Source organism: Lycorma delicatula, chromosome 9, assembly GCF_047948215.1.
Source record: "Lycorma delicatula isolate Av1 chromosome 9, ASM4794821v1, whole genome shotgun sequence".
Lineage (NCBI taxonomy): Eukaryota > Metazoa > Arthropoda > Insecta > Hemiptera > Fulgoridae > Lycorma > Lycorma delicatula.
The window spans coordinates 120,123,787-120,147,109 of NC_134463.1; the positions used below are offsets into that span (position 1 = coordinate 120,123,787).

At 30.9% G+C, this 23,323-nt stretch overlaps 1 protein-coding gene across 1 annotated transcript in view; it reads right to left on the reverse strand.

Moving 5' to 3' along the window:
- Positions 1 to 8,248: 8,248 nt before the first annotated feature.
- LOC142329952 (uncharacterized) overlaps positions 8,249 to 23,323 on the reverse strand; it is a 111,639-nt gene continuing 96,564 nt past the window's right edge. Inside the window, exon 9 of the transcript XR_012757636.1 lies at positions 8,249 to 8,832. The gene's annotated coding sequence lies outside the window, so the exon portion shown is untranslated. The remainder of the gene's footprint in view (positions 8,833 to 23,323) is intronic.

A 23,323-nucleotide genomic window follows, 5' to 3' on the forward strand; every position in this document is an offset into this window, starting at 1 on the left:
GATGATCTTTCCTTCACATCCATGCCCCAGTCCTGTGATCTTTGCTACCGCAATCTAGACACGGTTTTGGCTCTTGACAGTCCACTATCTTATGATCTCGGCCTCCACAGTTAAAACAGAGATCCAGCCTGTCCGGGCCATTACATTCCTGCCTCCTGTGCCCGGTTCTCCAGCAACGATAGCACCTTTGCTCATCTTCTCGGATGTATGCTCTGCAGCTTATCCACTCTATCCTCAGCCTTTGCTAGACTAATTTACAAGCGGCTTATAAGAGGTAATTACTGTTACATTTCTAGTCTCGCCATAACCCTTTCTGATTGACGAAATCTTATATTCTTCATTAGGACCAATCCTGTTGGCTAACGCAGCCATCACCTCCTGTTCAGCAGTATCAATCTCCACATCCCTGATGTGTACTACCGCTCTCCTACTGGCTCTGCTCTTAAGGTCTACATGCAGTTCAATCGCCTTGTCCCTGCGAGTGGTAAAATTCTCTGCGTTCTGTACTCCCTCGATCCTAACATATAGTTCCTCATTACATCCCTTACGCAACGATATGACATTGTTGGCTTCCTTGCTCATCACAGCTCCTTTCATCGACCTTAGAAGCTCAGCATAACACTTGCCTTCAGCTTTCACAACAACAGTGCGGCTCTGTTCAGCTGGCGGTGTGGCTTTCTTGATGGGTATTTGATTTGTACAAACATGTCTTGCACTATTGTCCCCTTGTATCGTCAATATATAAATCTGTGTCTCCTTATTTCTTAGGAGATTTCTTTGGTCGCTTTCAAAAGTGTGGCAATAGCTTCCCTCTCTGATACACCTGAGTTATAGCATATTTTATACTTGCTTCTTTTTTCTCAGTTGTGTTGTCTCCGATAACCGTTACTTCATCTTTTATGATGTCTCCTATCGCAAATCCAGTGCCTTGTTCTTGGTCTCCCTTCTTTAAATCTTTTAAACTACATATTATTTCCCTACCAGGGAGTTCCATCACCAGACTTATCTTACTTCTCAGATTATTTACCCACCTTTTTTGTAAGAGCCCTAATAGCTCCTCGTCTTCTAGCTCCCCGGTAAGAATTTTTTCCATTTTGTCCTCCATGGCTGGCAAGTACGTTTGAGTGGCCTGCATTACTTTATTCATAGTGGACGACCTGTCAACCAGTGCGCTCAGGCCCTCATAAATTGTCTTAAACTCCTGTTCATGTGTACTGATATTTTTACTGATGCCCGGGCCCTATATGCTGTTTCAATGAAATCGTGACTAGTCCCGATCGATAAACCGGGCTTCCCAATGTGTCAACGTGCTCCTCCTCCTTGGCGTTGCCTTTCCTTGCCTTTTCCATCTAATTTTTTTACGGGTGCCGTTCTCTGCTGACTGCTACTTTGAGCTGCTTTTCCCTCTAAGGGGAGCGATCCTCTGCGCCTCATCATGTCACGGTTGAACTACGGGACAATCCCGCGTCCAACGAGTACCCGCTTGGGGATGGGAGCCCCAAAAAAATTGGGGAGGTTTGGGGGTAGTAAAATGTATCTCCTCAAAAATTGGGTCAAAACTTTTTGGGGGGTCAAAGGGTAGGAAAGTTTCTGATATGGATTTATTACCGGGTATTTTGGAAATAGGACGAGTGGGTCAAAAGTTATTAAGAGAAATATGAATTCCCTAGTAAACGGCTATTTTGAGGACTTTGAAAATTTTACTCTTGTAGCAAAATTATACGAAAAAATGTTAAGTCCTTGTTTACTACTAAATACAGACTCGTACAGGCTTGTCTTTTAACTTAGAATAATTTAGCTAAAATAGCCTCTATTCTAACCTCGAAAAAACTACTATTAAACAGTAAAAGTTACTCACTTAATAATAATTGATATTTAATATATATTATTTATAATTAAATTTTCAATGAATTGTTTTTGTTTTTTAAAACAAACAATTATATATAATAGATTATAAAAATAATATTTTTGTATTTTTTAAATCGTAATAAAATTACTTAATAATAATATCCCTCCTCTATGAATCATGAGACCTTGCTGTTGGTGAGGGGGCTTGAGTGCTCAGGGATACAGAGTAGCTGGACCGAAGGTGCAACCATATCGGAGAGGTATCTGTTGAGAGCCAGACTAAGGAATGATTCCTGAAAGAGGGCAGCAGCTCTTTCAGTAGTTGTTAGGGGCGTGAGTCAGGACGACTTAAACGGCCGTATCAACATCACTCAGTCCTCTGAGTACTGCGCAGCTGAAAGCAATGGAAAACTACAGCTGCTTTTTTCCAAGAAAATGTGGCTCTCTGCATTTTCACATAGCAATAATGGAGGCGCCTTCCTTGGTAAAATATTCCGGAGGTAAAATAGTCCCCCGTTCGGATCTCCGGGTGGGGACTACTAAGAAAGGGGTCACCAGAAAATTAAAAAATAACATTCTACGAGTCGGAGCGTGGAATGTTAGAAGCTTGAAAAAGGTTGGTAGGCTAGAAAATTTAAAAAGGGAAATGGGTAGGACAAATGTGGATATAGTAGGAATTAGTGAGGTTCGGTGGGAAGAGGAAGGCGACTTTTGGTCAGGTGATTTTAGAGTAATTAACTCAGCGTCAAATAATGGGCAGGCAGGAGTAGGTTTCGTGATGAACAAGAAGATAGGGAGGAGAGTGGAGTATTTCAAAACGCATAGCGATAGAATCATTGTAATAAGGATAAAATCAAAACCTAAACCGACAACGATTGTTAACGTCTATATGCCTACAAGCGCCCATGATGATGATGATGAGGTAGAGTGTGTATACGAAGAGATTGATGAAGCAATTAAACACGTAAAAGGAGATGAAAATTTAATAATAGTTGGAGATTGGAATGCAAGCATTGGAAAAGGCAAGGAAGGAAATATAGTGGGTGAATACGGGCTGGGCAAAAGGAATGAAAGAGGGGACCGACTTATAGAATTTTGCACGAAGTATAATTTAGTAATTGCCAAGACCCAATTTAAAAATCATAATAGAAGAATATACACCTGGAAAAAGCCAGGCGATACTGGAAGGTATCAGATAGATTATATCATGGTTAAGCAAAGATTTAGAAATCAACTCGTTGACTGCAAAACTTACCCTGGAGCAGACATTGATAGCGACCATAATTTGGTGATAATGAAATGTAGATTGGGGTTTAAAAACCTGAAGAAAAGGTGTCAGATGAATCTGTGGAATTTAGAGAAGCTTGAGGAAGAGAAGGTAAAGAAGATTTTTGAGGAGGACATCGCAAGAGGTCTGAGTAAAAAAGATAAGGTAGAAAATGTAGAAGAAGAATGGGAGAATGTTAAAAAGGAAATTCTTAAATCAGCAGAAGCAAACTTAGGCGGAATAAAGAGAACCGGTAGAAAACCTTGGGTTTCAGACGATATATTGCAGCTGATGGATGAACGTAGAAAATATAAGAATGCTAGTGATGAAGAAAGTAAAAGGAACTATCGGAAATTAAGAAATGCTATAAACAGAAAGTGCAAACTGGTGAAAGAAGAGTGGATTAAAGAAAAGTGTTCAGAAGTGGAAAGAGAAATGAACATTGGTAAAATAGACGGAGCATACAGGAAAGTTAAGGAAAATTTTGGGGTACATAAATTAAAATCTAATAATGTGTTAAACAAAGATGGTACACCAATATATAATACGAAAGGTAAAGTCGATAGATGGGTGGAATATATTGAAGAGTTATACGGAGGAAATGAATTAGAAAATGGTGTTATAGAGGAAGAAGAGGAAGTTGAGGAGGATGAAATTGGAGAAACAATACTGAGATCTGAATTTAAGAGAGCATTAAAAGATTTAAATGGCAGAAAGGCTCCTGGAATAGACGGAATACCTGTAGAATTACTGCGCAGTGCAGGTGAGGAAGCGATTGATAGATTATACAAATTGGTGTGTAATATTTATGAAAATGGGGAATTTCCATCAGACTTCAAAAAACGTGTTATAGTTATGATACGAAAGAAAGCAGGGGCAGATAAATGTGAAGAATACAGAACAATTCTTAACTAGAATTTTATACAGAAGAATTGAGAGGAGAGTGGAAGAAGTGTTAGGAGAAGACCAATTTGGTTTCAGGAAAAGTATAGGGACAAGGGAAGCAATTTTAGGCCTCAGATTAATAGTAGAAGGAAGATTAAAGAAAAACAAACCAACATACTTGGCGTTTATAGACCTAGAAAAGGCTTTCGATAACGTAGAGTGGAATAAAATGTTCAGCATTTTAAAAAAATTAGGGTTCAAATACAGAGATAGAAGAACAATTGCTAACATAACAATTGAAGAACATAACAATTGAAGAACATAAGAAAGAAGCCCTAATAAGAAAGGGAGTCCGACAAGGATGTTCCCTATCAACGTTACTTTTTAATCTTTACATGGAACTAGCAGTTAATGATATTAAAGAAAAATTTAGATTCGGAGTAACAGTACAAGGTGAAAAGATAAAGATGCTACGATTTGCTGATGATATAGTAATTCTAGCCGAGAGTAAAAAGGATTTAGAAGAAACAATGAACGGCATAGATAAGTCCTACGCAAGAACTATCGCATGAAAATAAACAAGAACAAAACAAAAGTAAAGAAATGTAGTAGAAATAACAAAGATGGACCGCTGAATGTGAAAATAGGAGGAGAAAAGATTATGGAGGTAGAAGAATTTTGTTATTTGGGAAGTAAAATTACTAAAGATGGACGAAGCAGGAGCGATATATAATGCCGAATAGCACAAGCTAACCGAGCCTTCAGTAAGAAATATAATTTGTTTACATCAAAAATTAATTTAAATTAATTTTTACCCTAGTTATACTTATTTGAATATTAAATAATAGATTTTTAATAAAACTTTATAACACTAGTTCTTCTTTAAAATTAAATGTAAACTATGCTAAAACTTATCCAGTTTGACCGGAAGGTCAAACAAAAGATACAACGCTGCTACTGGCTGGACTGGGCGTCCTAATGGAATTTTGGTGATGACACTGGAACTGGTATTCAGGTACACACACACATACAACATAGAGCACTAGAAAATGTCCTTTCACAACCATTGCTAGACAGAGAGTCATGTTGATGAAAAATGTAAACTTTGATTTTTCCATAGGTTTTGCTTTCTCATAACTACTCTTTTTTTTTTTTATATAATGTACTCAAAATATTATTTCATATTTTCTAGCTGTGCTCCTGCAACAATTTTAAATGGAATGAGTAGCACTGTTATAATCATTTTAAAGAGCATTAAAATAACATTTATTTATGTAAAAAAAAAAAAAATTGGTTACACCTTTAACCAAGATGTTGTAAATTTAATTTTTTTTCATGTAGTTTCAAAATTGATCTACAGTACCTGTTAAATGCCCACTAGAGAGACAAAAAATAGAAAATCCCCTTTCTCCAATAACCTACTTTTTCAGAATGACAAACACACCTCTCAAGCACCCTTAAGGGGTAACTCAAAAACTTTCATATGGTAGGGTTGAGACATTATAACAATTTTTACACAAATAAAACTTTATCTTACAACAACCCTTACCAAATTGGAGCTATTTAATTTTTTTTCAACTAGTTTCAAAAATGGCAACAGCGTACCACAAGTAGTAGTCTCATGCAAAAAAAAAAATAGGTTATTTTTTGATAGTTAACATTTCAAAAGTTATTTTAGGTATTTAAATAACTGGTATTAACCACTTAATCGACTGACCAAATGAATACTGTCATATTTTTACTTAAAAATAGGTTAAAGTTTGGTTATTGAAAGAGGTTACTTAACATAACAAAAGGTTATGTTAAGTAACCTCCCTTTCTTAACTACAAATCATTTTAAATTAGTATACACCAGTCTCTGTTAATACCAGGTTTCCTAGAGATAGAGAATGATACTGTGAAAACTTTCAAGATGCACAAAGTGTAATGTAATTCAGTTACGTTCAACAGTTACCTATATCCATATTCATTTATTTTTTGTTTTGATATAAGCCGAGTATTCTTTGGTGTGTATGTACAGAAGGAATGGGAAACATGGCTTAATTTGGATGAGCTCTTCAGTACCTGATAGAGCTCTCTAATCAAAGAATACTTTGATTAATTTATTTTACAATAGTAAAATAAAGTCCCTGGATACGATTAATGGGCAAAGGCTTTCCCTCAAATCACACAAATATCAGTCGCAATTACTCTTCTGGTCTTCGCCATGCATGAGGTATATCTAAAGAGAAACCAAACTTATCCTCTCTCAGAGCAGACTCCCCCATTGTTAACAACATTTACAATTTATTTTTATTGGAATGTACTCTGGTAATTGTTTCATGAATAGTACGCAGAGCCCACAGCAAAAAGGCAAATCCACAATTGTATATAATTTCTATAATGGCAATTAAAAACAAATAATTAAACTAAGTTTAAATAGACAATAATTAAAAGAAAAATTATACATTATTTTTGTGTGAGTTTATAAATAGTAAGGTATAATTTTAATTTTGTATCAATAACTTTATTGAATGAATAAATAAATAAGAAAAAATTACTTCAGACAAATGTTTTTTAATGATTATATAGACAAAGACTTTAGATGAACAAATTCTACATCTTCTGATGTATTTTGTTACTGGATCTTATTATTTAATTTTCATAGCCTTTGTTATGCCACAGTTCATAACCTTTGTCTACGTTTATTTTTAAGTTTAATTTCTTTTCTAGCAATAAATCCATGCATTTATAATCTTTTCTAACTTATTTTTTTTATGAGAACAATCTCATCAGTCAATTTTAACATTTTTTTTTATTGTTAGAGATGAACTTTTCTTTTACATTTACCTCTTCAGCTGTTGAATTTCTTTTTCATATTCATTCCTCTTTTCTGAATTCTTAACTATTTTTTACCCAGGAACATTGTTTCCTATCTGGCGTCTATAAAATCTCCATACATAAGAGAATACTGACCTTGTATTTGCAAGAAGTTGCTTTAGGTTTTCATACATAACTTCGTATTTTATATCTTGAAATTCAACTTTTAATCCAGCACCAGCATTCAATAAATTATTAGCATTGAAATCTTGGTCACCAAACATCGGTACACCAAGTATCGGTATACCATAATGAGTTGCTTCTTAAAAAAGACCAACACGACTTATGAAACCTTCACCTTCAGATGAGCTGTAACAGTAGTCAGTTAAACAGTAACATTTAAATTATAAATTATCTTTTTATAAAAAAAAGTACAATTTTTCTGTTCAAGCCTGTTAAAATGTAGTCCTTTTTTGTATATGTATAGAATATCGCTTATCAAAGTCAAACATAATTAATTACAGAAATATAAACATATAACCATAATGTACTTTATAAATAAACATAATTTAGGTAAAACACCCACTTCAATTACATTCTAATTGTGTGTCCACCTAACTCATGAAAACCAAAGCAATAACACTAATAAATGCAAGGCTGATAACAGCAGTACAAGTCACTGAATATGGTTGCAGAAACAACTGAGAGTCTTACGACATTTAAAATGTTTGTACTCAATACATTTTTTTAGTACATTATTTATTTAATTAACTAATAGTTAATCATAAAGTTTAACCGATTATGATTTAACTATACTTTAATAATGAAGAAATGCACAAAGAGTTTGTTTTAGCAGACATCTTGTTTTTTGTAAACTATACCATCATTTCGATTTACTGGGCATATATTGTTCCGTGTGGACTATTATTTAAATTATCATACAAATCTTTTTAATTAAAACCTCATTTACCATACTACAAACCACCACCTGTCTTCATAATAATTATCTACTCACACACCAAAGTGATAATACAAAAGAAGAAATTGTTATAAAATAAACAGTATTCATAAATGGATGTGCGCTCTCATTGATTCACTCCTACACAAAATACATGTATTTTATTTTAATTTATACAAATTAAAATAAAAGTAATATAAAAAAAAGCATAAATAAAAATTACACACTAGTACATATAAAGTGTCAAAGAAAATAGATCATAAATTAATAAAAAAAGATAAAATCTGGACGTAAAATACCCTTCAGCATAAAAAATAAAACACATGTATGAGTAAAACATATCATCAAACACAATACCCCTGAAATACATAAAATGAACTTTTTTTGATTGCACAATTATTATAGATCAACAGGATATGCTTTAAAGATATGATAAATATTTAAAAAACATCTAATTTTTATAACAACATAAAGTTAATGTTGGCCAACAGTTTATTTCAGCGATTAACAAAAATTCAATATATAACTCAATGACAGCACTGATATTTTACATATACTAAAATACCACATCATTTTAACACACTCTTAACATAATGAAATATACAAACACACAATAATATACTGAATGAATGGAACATCAAACCTACCATACTTTTTGAGAAACTTCTGAACACATTTCACCCTAATTCAAGAAAACTGTTAGTAATGTCACTCGATGCCACAGATAGAAACAAAATCAATGAGAAACAATATAATCACCAAAGATAATTGCTTTCAATTGAAAGAATTATAATGAGAGTTGAAGTATCACATTACATAAAACACGTATTTGCCTGTGATTGCATATTGACACACATCATTCTACCTAAAATTGATTGTTGTGGTACCACTTTCTTGTTATAACATTGGTGGGTCTTCCAGGCAAATCTATCTCTGCTGTTTTTGGAAATTGCTTAAAAGTTTTAATGAACGCTTCACGTTTCTCTTCAGGCACTGATTTACCTTTCATGTTGCTACCGAGACTAAAATACATAACACCACCATCTTCAGCATTTGCCATCAATTGCTGAAGTTCCTAGAAAAAATGTATTAATTTTTATAATTTTCTTTTAAAGAAACTGTACAAGTATTTAATAACACAGTGTAACATCATTAGATTAATCATTGTAATTGTTGGTAATATTGTAAGAAAGTTTTATGTGTCTTAGCAGAAAAAATTAAATGATACAGAGTAAGAGTAATCTTATATTCAAAATGTAATCAGAATTAATAAAAAATATATTAAAAAATTTTTTTAAAAACCACTCTTATATTAATGCACTGTGAACTAGAAAATAAAAAATATGTAAAAAAAAAGTAGTGTATAACACGACTCTTAAATTAAACACACTAAAAGGTAAAGAATAATATTAGGATGGTATCTCAAAATGGATTTGAAAACAAGCTTTGATGGTGATTGTAAGACTATGTTTAAGTGACAGCTTCAAATTAAAAAGTTGATGTTTTTGCCAATTTTTTCATATATTTTTATGCATATGAAAAAAGAGTGGGAAGCAAAGATTTATACTTTGACAGCTCCCCACTCTTTAGGCCATTCATCACGCATATGAAAAAATTAGCTAAAACATCAAATTTTTAATTTGAAGTTATGACTTTTCACATAATTTACATATCACCATCAAAACTTGCTGTCAAATCCATTCTGAGATACAGTCCTATTTTTTTTACGTTTTAGTGCGTTTAATTTAATTTAATTTGTGCATTTAATATAAAAGTGTGGTTTTTAAAAAGTTTATTTTATATTTTATATTTTTTAGTCTTAATAAGTTTAGCTTTACAGCTGTGCTGGAACACAGTTTGAGTGATCTTTCACTCACGTTTTCATGCCTCCAGTTTCCAATATTGCAGACAAAAGTATAGGCAGCTTTAAAAGTTTTAAGATACTTTCTACATTCATCCATCAGCTCCAATATATGCTTTCATATCCAAGGTTTTCTACCGGTTCTATTTATTTTGCCTAAGTTTTCTTCTGCCGATTTAAGAATTTCCTTTTTAACATTCCCTACAAAGATACCCTTCATGAGATAATACGTGACAATGGAAGGAGACTAATACAATATCCAGTGGAAAATAACATAATTATTAAAAGTATCTTCTTCCCACATAAAGCAGTTCACAAAGGAACATGGATATCTCCAGGGATAAATGTTTTGAATCAGATTGATCATGTGAGTGTATCGTCCATTATCGATATACTATCAATGCGTGTTCCGAATTGTGATTCTGACCACTTTATGGTGAGAATACAAATGAGAGAAAAATTGTCACAGTATTAATCATAAGGGGAGAAAGAAGAAGAAAATGGAATATGGAAAAGCTGAAGCGCAATGATAATGTGAAATTATTTGAGGAAAGTGTGGAGCGGAGACTACCTCCTCAGCTTTGTGTGGTAACGGTTGATAAAATATTAATAAGGGCTGGGAAGAGATAAAGAATTGTATGATACAGTTATTGAAGGATAAATTGGGAGAGAGTAAGGAGGAGGGTAACAGCAAATGGTTTAACAAACAATACAGAGAAGCAGGAAGAAAGAGAAATAAACAGAAAGAACAAAGCAAGAGCAGGTATGTTGTGCAGGGATAAAAGGCAAAGGATAGAAATCTATAAAGAATTAAGAAGAGTTGCATGTAATACCTGCAGAAGGAAATAGAGAATGACAGCAAATGTTTGTCAAAGGCATAGAACATATGGCTATGCAAAACAATATTGGAGGGATGTATAGGAGTATTAAGACACTGGAGAGAGGTTACCAAGCAAGACTTAATCTGTATAAAGATGGGAATGCACAGGTGATGGGTGAAAAGGATAGGATATTGGAAAGGTTAGCTGAATTTTATGGAGAAAAGCACAATGAAGTGGAAGTGGTGCACGAAATAGTGTTGGTGAAGCTGATTATAGAATCTTCTAACATCCAGAAGGTTAAAGAAATAATAGCAAGATTGAAATGTAATGAAGTGCCAGGAAGCGACTCTATTCCATCAGAAGTTTTTAAATATAGAAGTCAGAGGCTGATGCAGTCAATACATGAACTTGTGACCTGGACATGGGGATAAGAAAGGTTACCGAGTGATGGAAAATGGGAATTAAAAAAAGGAGACAGATTAAATTGCAATTGTTACAGTGGTATAGCACTGTTGAACATTTCGTACAAAGTATTCTCAGTTGTTTTGCAAAGGTTGACGATCTATGCTGAAGAAATAATAAGCGAATCGCACTGCGGCTTTAGGAAAAACAGAGGATCCATGGACCAAATATTTGTGATGCAGCAGTTGATGGGAGGTGCTACAAGTAGAATTTTGACCTGCATTGCATATTTGTTGATTTTTGATAGTGTCAGTAGAAAATGTTTACTAAGTACCAAATAAATCGGTAAAGCTTGTTATGATGGCCGTGGAAAACTCCACGGCCTGTCAGGTTCGTGTTTCAATGTCAGGTCTTCGTATTAAATATGTTCAAGTTCAAAAGTACCTCGGGATATTCTTAAAAAATCACAGTTAAAGAAGCAACTTAATTACGTCGCAGAACTTAATTTGTCGTGCCTTCTTTGGTATTCGACGATACGTCAATCCTGATTCGGGTCTTAATTTTAAGAATATGAGTATCCTTTATAAGGGCGTGTGCGAGGCAATCTTGGATTATGTAAGTCAGCCAATTTCATTCTGCTGCAACCATTGTAACAACTCTACTGTAAATAAAGATATGAAACATTCAGTTTCACATCAAATAAGATTTAGAAAAAATACAATTCCCTGCAATGAATAATCTTTCATTATGTTAAGGTAGCAGCCAGTTTCATTCTGCTGCAATCATAACAACTATACTGTAAATAAAGATATGAAACATTCAGTTTCACATCAAATAAGAATGTAAGCAAAATTTCAATTGCCTACAATGAATAATCTTGGATTATGTAATTTAGCAGCCAATTTCATTCTGCTGCAACCATTGTAACAACTTTACCTTTACTTAGCATTTTAACTTAACAACCTAACTTTACCTTAAAATCCTGTTCAGTTTTACACTTTATTACAAAGTAACGACGGATACAACATTAACAGTTCGGTAGTTGACGACGAAGAGACGTAAACTAACCGATAACGTCGAAAACATGATTGTTGTTGTCATCCGTTTAACTTTTTCTTTTTCTTAATTGCATTTAAAACCTCTAATTTTAATCAGTGAATAATTTTAATTTCTTTTATTTATTTATGAATATAATGTAATACCTATTTTATAATAAATTAAAAAAATTATGCAATCTCTATTGTTATAGAAATATTCATCAATAAAAAAATTATGATCAATGCAGCTGTATATAGATTTTATTAGATCATATGTTTTGGGCAAAGATAGGTTAGGTGAAATTAAAATCTATTGTAATGAGCAAAAACATTGAAAGAACGTTTAAAAAATAAATGGTTGTAGCAGTATTTTAAGAAAATCTTGTAACGGTTTTAAGGTTATTAATAAATAAATATACCTAATAACAATTAAACCAAATTATTACTAAATTTTAAAACTGAAAGGTTAGTCTACGTTCACGAACGTTTTTTAACAGTTTTATTTTTAGTTTTACTGTGTGTTGTTTTAATAAAGATAGATAATATAAAAACAATAATCAAATGTAAGCAGTAGATTGTACTAAAGGTTAAAAAAAATATATTAGAATTTGTACCCGGCTTTGTTCATCAACTTTGTTGTCCTTTCTTTTACGGGAACAATATTATTCTGTTAATGAAGTTTAAATAATACTAATTAAAAAGATGATTATTCTGCATTCCGTTCAACGCGTACATAAATATGTGCTTAAAACAATTTCCAGTGTGTATTTTTATCATATAATTTCTTTTTATATTTATAACTTATACTGACGTGATGTATATAATGTATTTTTATATTTCGATGAGAATAAAGATTTATTTATTTATTTGTTTACACATGTAAGTCTTTATTAATTGAAAAATTTTACTAAATATTCATAAAAAAAATTTAATAAGAATTTTTATTCGGCTTCGCACGGTGAGTTCATAAATAAAATTATGCTGTCTCGTTTTAATAGACAACTTTTTTATTAAATCGTCAACATTATATTATTGACTACGTTGAAGTTGATTTATTTACAATTTTTTTAAAAGTTAGCCGGGAATCAAACCAGTGATCTTTCGGTTTAATAACCGAGCACGCTTCCATCGAGTCTGTCTTTTAACCTTTGTGTTTATAACAGCATATATTATATGAAATCGATTATATATAAAATTAAAAATCTTTACTCATTTAAGAAATTAAAAAATCGCTACAGTACTACTTTCGTATCACAGTAATGTTTTTATAAAAATTACCGTTAATTTTATGGGGACTATTATACAGAATCCTAACAAAATATGGCAATCCCTAAATAACTTTTCAACAGTTAAACATAGAAAAGTTAAATTTAGCAAATTCTAGTTTCATAAAACGATATATTTTTTTTTGTTATTAGCCACTTCACCTTAAGTCAACAGAGAACTACTCAAAAGTTTAAATAGAAAGGCTAGGGTTATGACACATAATTTTAAAGGCCATTGAAAAACAGAAATGTTAATGTAAAACCATCAGGCTACGTCAACTCTAATTAAAATTTCGGTCATTGAATGTTTTTTAGATTTTATTACAGAAATGATCTGCAGTTCCTGTTACATAGCCAAAAATCAAACACCAAAAAATAAACGCACGCTCTAAAAAACAAGAATCTTGGGGTAAAACATTTCAGGCTCCGATAACCCTATAAAAATGGTGGCCATTTAATATTTTCACAATTAGTTTATAATACATCTACAATAAATATCAAATATTGTTCTCAAAACGAATAAAAAAATAAATTTAAAGTACGCTTTTATTAAAAGGTGCACTAAAAAAAGGAAAATAATTTCACTTTCATGTTAATTCAAGAATAAATATTTATATAACATCTTCGATTAAATTCAAATAATATTTTATATTGAAAATTGTCTATAAATCTGTTTTCTATTCGCGGTAGTGAATGTACTTTTACGTGAACATTTATCTATAATTCTTTTTACATCTTATATCACCAATAATAAAACCGTAGGGGCGTCCTTAATTATATTTAATATACATTTCAGTCATATGTAATACAATGAATGCGCTCTCCATGCTTTTAATATTCGTGCTAAAAATGTAATTTCTAAGAAAAATGAAGCTTATATCAGATTTAAAAAAAAACAACCCTGGTTGGTGGGTTATATAGTTGTGATTTTAAATTTTAGTTAACTTTGTTGCAAAAAAAATTGGTCGAGATGAAAATTCGAAGAAAAGTATCGCTATCGTGCTAAAACTGACCCATTTAGATACACTTACATAAAAGAACGCCGATTCTGGGAAAATCGCTTTCATAAAGTGTGCCTGTGTTGGGATTTATTACGTTTACCGGGTGAAGTGAATAAAAAAAGTATTTATTTTTTCCGGTCCGTTTTTCAGTAAATAATTCGGCTTCGTGTTGAAAAAAAAATTCAACATTTTTTTGGTATTTATACATTTTTGAGTATTTTCTGTAAAATACACATAAATACTTTTTAGTATCTGTAAATACTTAAAAAGGAAGTGATTACTACACAAATTTTAACGCTAACTCAGATCGATCTAAAAAGTAGAATCAAGTGCTGAGCGTTGCAAAATGGATAAGTTTTGCGTAATCGCAAAAATTACATAGAGCGTAGATTGCAGGTATAAAGAATATCTTTGCTTCAAACAAAATCGGTTGAATATTTATGTAATCGGTTTTTCTGTCTGAGGTAAATAAAGGAAAGGGTGAAGGATTAAATTGTTATCAGAAGATGAAAATATTTCTTTGATTCGGGGTTTCAAAGCGGCATCAGCAAAGATTGTGGCTTACATAGAACAATCGTCTGTAAAACAGTCGACTATGTTCTGCAAAGGTTAACGGAAGAAGCTCCCGATCGGATCCATTTTCCGCGAACTGCCGCTGAAATCAACGCAAAACAAAAATGGAATACGCTGTTCAAAATGCCTTTTGTAATCGGTCTAGTTGATTTCATCGACGTAAAAATAAAAAGTCCGATTAACTATATATCAAGTTTTTGGTTTATTTTTGATAGCCGCCTTACTTTGGTCAAACACATGAAAGAATTAAAAACAAAATGTTCCAAATTTTTAGATATGCCGCGAGTTCTTAGCAACACCAATTGGGGTCACGTACGATACGTTTTTATTATTCCTTATTTCGGTATCCTTTATATTACGGTTGTGTCGCCTACTCTTCAGCGCGTCATACCGTGTTTAAAATGCCGGATGCTGTACTTCATGCTTTCCTTCGGCTTGCCAAAGGTGCATTTAGATCCAGCCCTGTCACAAGCTTACTTGTCGACTGTGATGAGCGATCAATTTGGGATAGACGGGACCAGCTTTTGGTTTCTTATTTTTCCAGCCTCAAGAACAGCCAAATCACCCGGCTTTTGACACGATTCTTTGGAATCCTAATTTGCGAAGGTACGAGGATCATCCACGTTGTACTGCACACGTACGTGTTTGTACTCGACGTCTACTACACCTTATAAATATCGGCACATCTACCTTTCCGACTTATCCGTCCTCATATCCTCCGTGGGGAATCAACCTTACAAATTTTACGTTTGACCTTACGATTTACAATAAACAATCGACACCACCTAACGTCTTCCAGCAAACGTTTCATTATATTCTCTCCAAGATAAACCCTGACGCCATAGTATACTCTGATGTATCGAAACAGAACGATATCGTTGTTTGCGCATTTGTTGTCAACGATAGAACTTATATGTTTGGTCTACCTGGTGTTATGAGTATGTGTACTGCTGAACTATAAGCTATAAATAAGACTGTGAATATCGTTAACCCTAAGTACCGAAATATTCTTATTTGTAGCGAGTCGTGTAGTGCACTCCGAGCTTTAGAAGATTTTTATTCTAAACATCCCTTGGTCGTTGAAATCTATAACGCAATCGGCGAGTTGAACCGTCGCAACGTACAAAGTTTCTGTTGGGATTCCTAGCCGCGTGGGAATTCCAGGTAATGAACGTGCAGATTCCACTGCATGCAATTAACCTCCTTTCACCACTCGTGCTGCTGCTTCTGACTTTATTAATCGTATAAAACAGTCTCTTCGAGCAGAGCGGCAAGGGGACTGGACGGCTACCGTTGTTAACTAACTCCGGCTCATTAAGGATTCTGTGTTGCCATAGGACTCTGCAGAAAGATCGTCCTGAGGAAGTGGTCCTCTGCCGATTGCGGATAGGACGTACGAGAGTTACTCACGGTTATATGATATCAGCAGTAAACGTACCAATATGCGTACGAATTTGACTGTGCGCCAGATCCTTGTGGATTATATCCTATGCGACCTTGCGTCGTAAATTTAAATCGCCCAGGAACATTCGTCGAATCGTGGGTAACGATAAAGAAGTTGTGGTAGCTTTATTACTTAGAAGTTTAGTATATTAGATACCTTTTAATACCGTTACGAATTTCGTTAAAAATTTTTATTTTTTTTGTTATCCGAGAAGGAGCCTTTTACTCTCCTCTTTGTTTGTTAAATTTATTATTTTTATTTTTGTTATATATATGAGTTGTTCTTTTTTTATATTATTTATCTTTAAATTTTATCTCGGATAGTAGTTTAAATTAATTTTTTAGTAACCTAAAAAAAATAAAAACAAATAAATGCTGATAAGTCTTCTCTGTTGGGGTATTGTTATTTTAATCACAAAGAAATAACCCGTGACACATTATCTTTCAGTAACACAATTTGAAAAATTTCCGTTCGTTGACACAATTTGAAAAAAACTAGTGCATTAGCATTATTACTTATAACAAAAAAAATAACTCTGAGAAAAGTTAAAACACTAATTTCATAAATACGATACTTAACAGTATTTTGTTTTTAATCTCTTAATCATAAGAATAATAGAGAAAAATTTAATAAGATGTAAAACTAAATTTTTTTCCATTACGTTTGGGTAATATAATTCTTCAAACACCAAGATTTTTATTTTGTGTCAAATACTATTAATTTTTAGTTTCATCAGTATTGCATATATTGATGTCTACATGCCCAGTAGTTTTGTATATTTAAAAATGTAAAAAAATTGTAAATATTAATTTATAAGTAGAAATTCCAATGTATAATACTTAATACTGAAAACAAAATATTTATTTAACAAAATACAAGTACGACTACAGATTATTTTCTTACATATTTTTCATACTTATAGAAAATTTAAGACTAGATATATTACATAAAGTAAAAAAAAAATTAAACTAAAGAAAAACAAAGTTTATAATACGTAAATCATTCGATTAAGTAAACAAAAAAAAAAAAACTTTCCACAAAACATATTGGAAAACAGATTATAAGTATTTATGGATTTGTTCTCGGTTATAATTTTTTTCACAAAGCTTAATATTAAAAATGATCCGTTACTTTTTCTTTTGGCGTAGAAATAAACAAACCATTATTTTTATAAATCTACACAATCTAATATTATATTATTTATTAACACACAATCTAACATACAAATCATTTCTGATACGACAAATTAAGTTCAAATTACGTTTTTCTTTTTTGTTTGTAATATAAAAACTTATTTTACATAACATTCACTAAAATTTAAATTCATCCAGACGATATTAAATTCTATTATAGTGCTAAATATAATAACAATAACAGAAACATAGAGTAGTCTTTTATCCTTTAAAATTAAAAAAGGATGTCGCATTGTTTTTCAATTAAGTACATTTTATTTTTGCTATCTTTTTTTTTAGTAGATAGTTTCATCATTTTTGTACAAAGTTTCACAGTACACAGTATAATATTTAATCAAACTACACAGAATATTCAATAATTTTTTTTAAACATTATCGACTCTTCCCGGTTGAAAAATCCAGACCTTTGATCGCTTAAATTCTTCAACAAATTCTCGGCAGCTATTTAAAATCTCGTTCAAAAAAGGGTTTTTCATTAAAAATATACCGGTAACCTACTTAAAATTGTACGCTAAATTTAAACGATATTGAATACAAAATAAGTTTCATTTTAAGGAATTTGGAATCCTTTCCGTACCAAATAATTTTTATTTAGTTTATACTTACAATAACATTCAAACTAAGAATCGATCATTTATAAAATGATAAAAGTAAAAAAATTAAAAAAAGTCAGAAAAGCTAGAACGAGATATTTTATGATAATAAAACGTCTCTCTTTAGCATCTATTATCGGTATCCTTTTCCTTTTGTCTACAGCACCAAGTTGTAGTTTTACACACCTATGTAAGTGTGGGATCTTATTAAACAGATAATGGAAACATCAATTATAGAAAGGAATGGGAACATCTTTAATCGACAAAATACTGCTGAACTAATACTAATTTTTTTAATAATTTTATTCAGAAATGTATGAAGATGTAAGTTTACAGATTTATTTTTTTTAAATAAAAAATTAATTTAACAAGAATCAACAAAAAATATAACCTTTTTAACAATATTTTATTTGCATATTTTAAAAGTTACCCTAAAAGAAATATGTTTTGTTATTAGATTTAAATAAATAACCGTGAAAAAAGTATTCAAAAATATTTTTTGTAAATTTTTAACTACTGTTAAAAGATGGGACCAAGAAATTTCGTCGACTGCAAAATGTGAATTGCTATTTTAACAAAACCGGTTTAATCTTGTAAATTTTTTCTTGTCTTCTTAGAATCCAACAAAGGATTACAGGTCGGGTCATTATAATAGTTTATACTACAGAATTTTTCTTATTTACAACTTTATAACTGAATAACGATTATAAATTTTAAGACTACATTTTCTGAATTTCAAAATCTACTACGGCAGAAATAATATAGTATCATTCTAAAATGAGTATACTATTCTAAAATCAGTAAGATATTTGTCATCAAACATTTTACAATACTACTCTTCCATTAAACTGATACTTTTATTGTAATGTGAAAGTATTATAGTTACGTGAAAATGTAATCTAAAATTAATTTTTACGTTTCTTATTTTACTTAAATGTAACTTTCTTACATTACACGCCCGTGTAAGTGTGGGATCTTATGAAACAGATAATGGAAACATCAATTATGAGAAAGGAATCGCAACGACTATTTTTAATATATTAAGCAATATTGTATAAAAAAAAAAAAAAAAATAGTTTATCTGCAGTCTTGAGGAAAAGAGGTAAGACATTTGGAATGTTGAAAAAGGCGATGATTTAGGCTACATTAGAAAAAACAGTATAAGGAAATTAAAAATATTCTGTAAAAAAGAAAGATGTTGAAGAAACCTAATGATGTACTAAATAGACTTTTTAAAAGCTATAATTTATATCTAACCGTATTCTGACTGTATTCTAATCAGCGGCAGCTTGCATATAGGCACTGTGGAACTGCAGCCCCTCCTATTTCCACTTGATATTATCGATAACGTTTAATAAGAGTCCTTTTTTCTTTAATTCTTTCCTTACACTTGTACAATATATAATCCTTAAGCTCGACTTAATGCGAGTAGCCATCCCCCGGTTTATGAAAAATATACAAACATTTTTGTATGCGACTGTGCGCTTCACAGTTTCAGTAGTGTGGTGTTTGGCTGTTGTATGCGTGCACACATAGGAAGCTGCAAGGGAGATAGAGCACTGTTGCTCCCACAGTGCTGACCCTGGCAGGCTGGTGGAAGGTAGATTTTTTTTATTCTACAAGTGTATGAAACGTTCCTTGTTCCCTTTTCTAGTTTAGTCGGTGGAAGGAATATGAAAGCGGTTTAGTTGATTTTTCAGCTAAGTATTTGTTTCTGTGCGCATAGAAATTTAAATTAAGTACCGCTGGACTATAGTGTTTTTAAGCGGACATTTTATTATTTAAGCACAATTTGCTTAAAAACCGTGTACCGTATTCTTGAATGCGATAAGGTAGAACTAGATTATTATCCTGCTTCCAGCTATTCTACTCGATTCATTTTTTTTTGTTCTTTTATTTTACAGAAAACTTTAACCGTGGCCTTGAAAAGGTCCAGAAAAACATTTTCTGGAGCAGCACCCCGCTAATTTTAGCTACGAGCCGCTGCTGATTCTAATGCTGATTCTACACGCAAACTAATTTGCAATCGCCTAATAATCTCCACATAAATATTAAAAATAGCAAAAGTATGAAAATAATTAAAAATTTATTATATTTGTATCAATTTATTAACCTAAACTCTTTGTCGTCTAATATATCCACGTATAATTAATTTAAAGTATAAACAAATGCACCAAAAGATTTAAAATAAATTAGGCCAAATAAGTGATTAATTTTTAATTAATTCCGCAGATTTAATCATTTAAATTTCAATAATTTTAAGATGAAATAAGTAATGAGAATTTTCTACATAATTTATTTTGTACATTAATTAAGTATTATTTTAATTAAAATTTTATTATAAAATAATTATTAATTATCAAAATAAGAAATAAAAAAATATTCTTCTTACATTACTAATAATTATGATTAATTTCATTAATTCAAAGTTGTTGTTGTTACATTAAATTCATGCTATTCTTAAGAAGCAGAAAATTAAATCTATATCAGAAACCACTATTATGTGTAATTTTTCACCGGTTAAACATTTACATACTGTGTAAATTATTGTAAATGGAAAAAAGCGTAATCCATTTAATTATATTTTATTATTAAACTGCATTTGTTAGTAATTACTACTTTGTTTATTTCAACCTGCTAAGTGTACAAAGAGAAACTCAATTACATGAAATGGACAAAGGTAGTTATTAGAATATTTATCTACGAATCAACGGGAGATTATAACTACTGTAAAATGCCTTGACAATAAAAAAAATTTAGGTTTACTACTTAATGTATTATTTAAATACTCATTAAAATAAAAATATTGTTTTTAGAAAAGAAAATCTTTTAATTTAACCGGTCATGGAACCTTCAAATCATTAAGAAATATATTAATTAATTTAAATATAAATAAAAGGAAGAGGTTTTTCTTGTTTCCTAAAATACCGTTGTATAAAACAGTTTTTATGCAAAATAATTTGATTGTTGGTTTTGACAGTAGTTTTATTATTTAGAATTAAATCAACCGCACTGATGTTCAGTGTTTTTTTTTGGGGGGGGGGGATGAGCAGTAAAACATGTAATAAAAACGTTGTTTTGATCTTGAAATTAATAATTTATCTGATTATAACTGATAACTGATTCTTCTAACTTATAACTGATTTCAATCTTATAACTGATTTTTCAATTAATAGTATTTTTTGACAGATGATATTTTCAACTGGTTTAATTACTGGATTATAAAACCTAAGCAAGTTTAACAAGAAGATTAATGAAAGAAAAAAATAATTTATTAACTCAAAATTTATACATTTTGTCTCTTCAAATTTTTTCTTACAAAAAAAAATCTCTATAGAGCAATAAATATTAAAGATTTGGATCAAATCTTTAATAGATATTTTGATCCATTTGTACTGTACATTACCCAACAGAGATCACTTCTTCTTCTTCACAGTATCAGTAAATTAAAACGGTTTTTGTAAAATAATTATATACCAGTTAGTTTCTATCAGTAGGCAGTTAGAAATTGTAATTGAAATTAGTTTTGTTAAAAAATAATCCGTATAATCTACTATTTCACAAAGACATTCTAATTACAAAAATATATGTTCCAAATATATGTATAAATGTGTTCCAATATATATATATATATATATATATATATATATATGTACATGATCCAACAATGTTAAACTCATTACTACACCCTTGTTCAAAAATAATTCACAAAAATTATTATTATTATTATAATATGACTTTATTCAATTGATGTGACTACATTTTTATTTTACTTTTCTTTCTCTTTGCGTAATTCAAAACGTGAGGAACTTAACAAAAAGGATGCTAACCCCACCCACAAACCACTAGGGGATGTTTGTTGTTTGTTTTTTAGAAAAATATATTTAAACATGTTAGAATAAAGAATTAAACAACCTTCCTTCTGTATAAAAAGAAAAATAGCCAGCAATTTTACGATTTTAGAGTTTTTTTAATAATATACTTATGAATACTGTTTCTAAGTGAAAATTTTGAAGTATAATCTATTAAATTATTTTTCTAGAATGAAACAGGATATGTTTGATAAAAACAAACAAAAAAAAACAGTTATCAGTAAAAAAATTCCATGAAAATTTAAATTATTACGAGATGAGAGAACTTAGTTTTTAGAACAGCTAGAGAGTCACCAGAACATAAAATTTTGTTGGAATCACATGACTGATTATGTTTGTGCATTTTTCAATCAAAGTGCTTATAAATTTCAGTCGATAGTGTTTATTAGTTGAACGTAGTAAAAAATAAGATCTGTTGGCAAACTTTGGCATAAAATGAATAATTTAACATCAAATTTTACGTGAAAATCACAAAACTGAAAAGCAGCCATTTAAATGTTGTGGCAAAAGTGGAATACAGCGTGAAAGCTCTGAAAAACATCAAGTGTCTTGGAGTGACATAAGAGGTCAGCGGGAAGATGTGGAATAAAATTCAAGAAGGAGTGGTAAAAAACAAAAATGACAGATGGAAATATGAAGCGCAGTTCAATACATTATACGATCTGATAGATTAAGTGCATGATTAATAACCAGTAAAAGAATTACATAAAAAATAATAAGGCTTCTTTCACAGTAAAAGTTCTGAGTACTAATCTATTAAATGGATTAACATCATCGATGGATTATCATCATATGCTAAACGTGGTGTGTTCATCATGAGTGTTTCTAGCCAATAAATGATTAATTACCAATTTATTTCATCCTGATAATTTACCCAACTTAGTCTGCTGTAATTTCTACAATTTAAAATTAAAGAGTACGCTAATGGACAAAGATATTCTTGGACAAAGATAAAAAACTCAACAGTTTAATGGAAAAAGGTTTCAGGCTTGTTTTGAAAACTGAAAATACCATCTAAATCATACAGTATATGGCAAGAAGTGTAATTTAAAGGCAGCTATGTCATCAATAATAATTACTTTATATATATATATATATATATATATTTTTTTAATTTCATTTTATAAGTAAAACAATTAAAAATAAAAAAAAAAACTTACTTTTAATATCAAATCAGAAAAAACTCAATCAATGTTTTATAAATTAAAGAGTATTTTTTGCTACAAAACCAGTAATATTAAGAGAATAAAACATTTATACAGTTGAAATCAATACAGGTAGAAGCGGGGAAAAAATGGAAATAAACCATATATTAATTTGCAATACAACATTTAGCTAGTTTACGGCAGCATTTTTAAACTATGTATCATTTTTATCTTGTTTTGCTTAATATTGTCAATATGTGTTACCTGTCAGAATGAGCAAATGAGTTAATTACTCGATCACAGATGCTTATACAGAAAAAAATCAACCGAGTACAAATAGAAAATCATATCATAACTAC